At 40.6% G+C, this 6000-nt stretch overlaps 1 protein-coding gene across 1 annotated transcript in view; it reads left to right on the top strand.

Annotated features, from left to right (window-relative positions):
- The first annotated feature begins 304 nt into the window (after nucleotides 1–304).
- smox (spermine oxidase) overlaps nucleotides 305–6000 on the top strand; it is a 50141-nt gene continuing 44445 nt past the window's right edge. Inside the window, exon 1 of the mRNA XM_034187817.1 lies at nucleotides 305–454. The gene's annotated coding sequence lies outside the window, so the exon portion shown is untranslated. The remainder of the gene's footprint in view (nucleotides 455–6000) is intronic.

Raw genomic sequence — 6000 nt, 5'->3', positions numbered from 1 at the left:
TTTTTATCATGAATTTTGTCATGAACAGTCCATTTGAGACTACATTTTTCAAGAATACACAACCAAGAAATTCTTAACGTCTGTTATATTTTTAATCATGGAGTGACTCAAATACAAAACGTAGCCTTCTCTGAATGTCAGCAGTGTGAACCAGCATTTTTAAAATCAAGATATGTCTTGATGGATTTTTTTCCGTTTTATTTTATTTTATTTCTTTTTTTTTTTATAGTGGTGGTTTTCCAAAGGTTGACCCGTGCGTATTTACGCACAGGCAGGGATCAGTCTCCGTAGAAGGCTGTGCTCATATTTTATTAATGAGGAGGCAGCGGCCACGTACAAACTGGCTGCTTCTGGTTTCTCGGCATAAATACAAAGCTGAGCCGGTCTGAGGGGGAAAGCACACAAAGGAAAGCGGCGGACTGAGATTTTTAAAGCTGAAGACCACGAGAGTCAGGTAAGCGGATGTCTTTAAAGCTCACATCATTCAAATAAAAAATAAAATAAATACAAAAAACCCCACAGTTAAATGTGGCGTGATTTGTCCCTGGAACAAACTGTTTCAGCCTCCGCGCGGCGAGCAGATAACAGTGTTAAATGTCAGTGCTGTGTTTAAGAACGCAAAATAAAAAACAAACGGCAGCTTTCGGGAACACCGCGTCACACAGGTCGCTGTTTTTTATTTAACGGATGGCTTGAAACTGACCTGGAAATAAGTGGGAGCTGCATTTTCCCTCAGATATCGGTGACTGAGATGTGCTGTGTGTGTCCGTCGTTTCAGTCACTCTGTGAACTTCTTTGTTTACTGTGGCACAGCTGATCGCCGTGAACGCCTCACGTACAAAAACAGCTTCATTCTTATTGTTAGTCTTTAGTCAACCATTTATGAAGTTAGTGTGTGATGATAAAGCCTGAAAACGTTATTATTATTATTATTATTATTATTATTATTATTATTATTATTATTATTTTATTATTATTATTATTATTATTATAACTGTTCTGATTTTTAGTCTGCAGTTCATGAAGATTCTTTTAGGGGGAAAAACAACTGACATAAAAAAAAACAAACAAAAAAACCCAAATATATATATATATGATTTACATTGTTTTTGCTGTCCCTTTAAATGTGGTGATCATTGGAATGTGACCTGTACCCCTTTAAGCACCCTTGGAGAGGGTCCTTTAAAGAGCAGGCTCACTTTTTACCTGTTGTTTACCGTTTTGTATATGACTGCTGTTTCATTGGAAACATCCCCAAACTGCCACAAACACTAAGACTGCACATAAAGAAACTAAATTTAAACTTGAAGCAGCTTGATTTATACAGATGTGACATATGTCACCGATGTCCACAGTGTTTTGGTGGCTTCCCGCACTTGTCTTCTTCTTGCAGTCTGTTTTTGAGAAGTGCCTTCTTCAGACAAATTTACCGCACAGTACCATACTGTTTGTATTTGTTAATGATTGATGTAAATCAGGGTTGGGCAACTTGTTCCAGAAAGGGCCAAGAGGGTGCAGGTTTGAGCAGATGGAATCAGTTACTCGGTGAAATCACCTGGTGGAATCAGTGGCTGCAAAGAAAACCTGCACCCTCTTGGCCCTTTCTGGAACAAGTTGCTCACCCCTGATGTAAATGAAGCCCAAGACGTATTTGGTGACTTGGAAATAGTCTATTTCCTGGCTTGTTTAAAGAAAATTGGCTGTAAAAGTGACAATTTCTAAGAAAGATTGTCTTTATGGGGAGATCTGACATGATGACAAATGATCACTCACACTGAGGTGACTTTTGACATGAAGAGCAATCTGACAAGTGCTGTGAATACTAGGGGATGATCAGCAGTCCGGACTTGGCATAGGGTGTGTGGTGAATCCAGACAGTGAAAGAAGGTTATCATGTGTTGGTCATTGACAAGTAGGAGGGAAAAAAGTAGGAAATGAACCTTGACACAACATGGCTTAACTCTCACAGTGATCCATGATGACAAATGATGACAGAAAACAAAGAACTCAAACATTATTCTAAACAAAGGTCAGCACAGACAGGTGTCAGAAGATGGGTGTGTGAGGACAAAAAACAGATACCAGACAATTGATGTAATGCTTCAAAGCCTATCTAAAGTGATATCTTGATCCAGAATCCAGTTCCGGTGTCGCTAACTGAACAGTCCCCCCCTAAAAATTGATCCCCCCGCCTTCACTGCGTATTCGCCATTTCTGTGCATCAGCCACGGTTCACCGATTATCACCTCATTTTACTTAAAGCTGCTCTCCAGTCATCATCTATCTTAGCAACAGATATCTGAAGCTTTTGTACAACAATAATTTCCACATAAATTCAGCAGTATTTCATAATAAAAGATGAGCTGCTAGCTGTCGTGTTCACTGCATCTCCGTCGTTTCAAAACGTCAGTAGCGACTCACCAATTATCGACTTGTTTCTGCTTAAAACAGCCTTGTTTCTGCTTAAAACTGATTTTAGAATGATTTAAGAGGTTTTAACTTTGTCATCTGATGGTTAATAATCACATTATTCCATTTGATCACTTTGGGTGTAGAGACTCAGTCTCAGATGAGCTGCTGTGGGCAAAATGACGCATGTGCCATGAAGGCATAGTGGACCAATTTTTAGGAGGAGACCGTTCGATCTGCAACACCAGATCCAGATCACCTCCAAAATGTAGTGGAGTCTTCCATGTTCTAATATCTATCAGTGGTGCAAATTTGGTGAGAATCTGTGAAGTAGGTTTGATGTAATGCTTCAAAGCCTATATAAAGTGAAATCTTGATCCAGAATCCGGATTCAGATCACCTCCAATTTATTGGAGTCTTCCATGGCCTAATATCTATCTATGGTGAAAATTTCATCAAAATACATGCAGTAGTTTTGAAGCAATCCTGCTAACAGATAGACATAAATAAACACTGATGATTTTATTACACCCTTGGTGGATGTACTAAGGTAAACGCAGGAGAAACCAGTTGCACAGCCTCATGGTGGCTGCGATACAGATGGGTGTCACTCTAACTGACTGGTTGATCTCATCAGTCACAACATATCTTTGTGTAATCCAACTCCTTTGCACCCAGTGCCCTGGTTTGATGTGTAAATGGTAGTGTTTACAGAATATGAAAAAAAAAAAAAATCCACCTACACCATGCATTAAGATAGTGCCCTAAATACTCCATCTACAGCTGTTATTTCCACACACAAATTATTATAAATGGTGTTTCACTAATCTTGGCCAGTGCTGGAGGTCTGTAAGTACATTTTAATTAAAGTTGCATGACTTTAAAAGAAAAACATATTGGCTCAACCTATACATGCCTAAATGTAACTGGTGTCTTGTAGATAAGAAATGCCTGTGTGGCTTGAGAAAGAATCAAAACCAGATGTATAAACTATAGCACACAACTGCATTTTTCCAGACATGAAGAACTGGTTATGCAGACTTTTTTCCCCTAAATGATTCAAGAAGCATATACAGTACTCTGCAAATAACTGTAGGCATGGTGAACAAAAGCAAAAAAAAAAAAAAAAAAAATCAAAATTAAATTTCTAAATTAAATTAAACAAAATAAATATTAAAAAATAATATAATACATGCTATCATATAAATAAATATCATATATAAATATACAAATATTAATAAAAATTTATTTATTTTTTTTTTTTTTGGAAGTACACAAAGTCAGTGCACAGCATCATGGACTGCATCGTCAATTTTAGACTCCTATTAAAAGTTTGTGTTAGACTGTTAAGCACCAGTGGACCACCAAAATGTAAGTCCCTTTTCTGTTGTTTATGAATTAATAAAATATCAAAAAAATGACAAGGCTCTATTTTAGACATTATATAAAACAAATAATGTTTTTACATTCTTTCAGTGGAATGAATATTTATTTTGGTGAAAGCTGGAACATACCATTTCAACTTGGCTTCACCTTGTTGAAATGGTACAAGTTCCAGCTTTCACCTCATGACATATTTGTACCATTGAACTCATAAACATTCATTATTTGTATACTATTCTATTCATGAAGTCACCAATCACAAATATTTTACTGACCAATATGTGCTATTTTTTGCTTGCACCATGGCAGCACGGTGACTAAGTGGTTAGCACTGTTGCCTCAAAGCAAGAAGGTCATGCATTTGATTCCCACCTGCGGCCTTTCTGTGTGGAGTTTGCATGTTCTCCCGTGTTTGTGTGAGTTTCCACCGGGTGCTCCGGTTTCCTCCCACATTTAAAGACATGCAGGTTAGGTGAATTGGAAACTGTATAATTGTCCAGGTCTCCCTTGGAAAAGAGGTCTCGTTCTCAATGGGACTCACCTGATTAACTAAAGTTTAAATGAATGAGTTGCTTGACCTTGACCAATGACCAATCTGTTCCAAATGTTAGAAAAAAGGAGACACAAACTAAAGTAATATTCCCACCAACTTTGGTTTGAATCTGTTCATACACACTAAAAGAAGGCTTTGAACATTCCTTTTTTCCCCCCCTGTCTGCATATATAGTAATGGTAAATGCCACACTGGCAGAACCATTTATGAACATTAATACACATAGATGCAATTTATTCTTGCAAGACAAAAGGTATGTAGTGCGAGTGAATGTGGTGTGTGTGACCCCCATCCGCTCTTCCCGAACAGCCTACAACATCCTACTCAAAGCCAACTGACAACTTCTATCAGGAAGGGCAGACCACCAAAACAACACAAAGACAGATAAGAACGAGAGACAAGTGGTGAAGACAATAACTGTGAAGTGAGACACCGAGGTGACGGGGCCCCAACCATACGACATACCATGACAAACAACCACACATGAACAAACAGTGACAGCAACAGTCTGTTGTCTAATTAGTGAGCATCCATACCCTAATCCAGAACACCGTAGAGTTAATCCCCTTAAGAGCATCCAAAAACCAAATTGTGGTGACGGCCACAAATACGCAACCATCCACACACAGAGACCCAGATCACAGCTAAATATCCGATCACTACTGTGGCTGGTGTGTTGGGCCAAGACAAAAGTACAGAACCTTACCATATGACATGGACCACTCCGGCACGTCAGAAGCCACGTGGCCGGCTGTGAGCACAGACGGAAGTGGGTCCAGGATGCAGGGCCCCGGGGGAACCAGGAGAAAAGGGGCAGCGGAAGGGCACAGGGGCCAGGAAAGGCAGCCCCCAAAGCCACCGACACCACCCTTCCCCATGGAGACACGGGGAGCAGCCCCATACTCAAGGGAAGCGTGCAGGGCGCCGGCATAGGCCCACCAATAGGGGGAGCCCCAGAACCACACCACCAGGGCCACGGCCCCTGAGGGCAGGAGCGAGCGGCGGCAAGGATGGGGGGCAAAGGAGCCACCGCAACCGAATCCAAAGCACAAGGTAGGGATCACCGAGCCACATGAGGGCAGGGCCCAGCCCCCAGACAAGAGGCAAAGCCCAACCCCGAGGCCAGGAAGGGCACAAGGCCCCCCAACAGCCAGGCTCCCCAGCGCAGCCAGCAGGGCCCCCAGAGTACCGTGAACAAATCCCACAATTCCTCACTCGCATTGCAGTATTGAACACACGACAGCCAGCTGCTGTCGAGCTGTAACCATGTTGTGCAGCGTTGTCTAAGATCGTCCCTATATGTAATTGTAGTCTACATAATGGATGCACTTGCTGAGCTTTGGTCAGTCAGAAAAAGATGAGTGAGCTCATGTAATTTAAGGTTACACACAAACAGGGTGTAACACAATAACCTTTAAGTACAAACTTGGATATACAGCTGAGGGCAAAAGTTTGCATCCCTTTAATTTGAAATCACAAAAAAGTAAGTGGGGGGGAGCAACATTTTTTTTTTTTTAAGCACAATGGCTATTCAGCTCTTCATGGGCAAAAGAAACAAAAATGAACAGAATTAAAAAAGAAAATCATAGTGAAATAGCGAAATATTGAAAATGATCTCAATGTGAAAGTTTGCATCTTCCGTTATGAAATGTTCT

This window comes from Thalassophryne amazonica, chromosome 15 (assembly GCF_902500255.1).
Source record: "Thalassophryne amazonica chromosome 15, fThaAma1.1, whole genome shotgun sequence".
Classification (NCBI taxonomy): Eukaryota; Metazoa; Chordata; class Actinopteri; order Batrachoidiformes; family Batrachoididae; genus Thalassophryne; species Thalassophryne amazonica.
The sequence above is the reverse complement of the archived record's forward strand: the minus strand, read 5'-3'. Positions and strand labels throughout refer to the sequence as shown.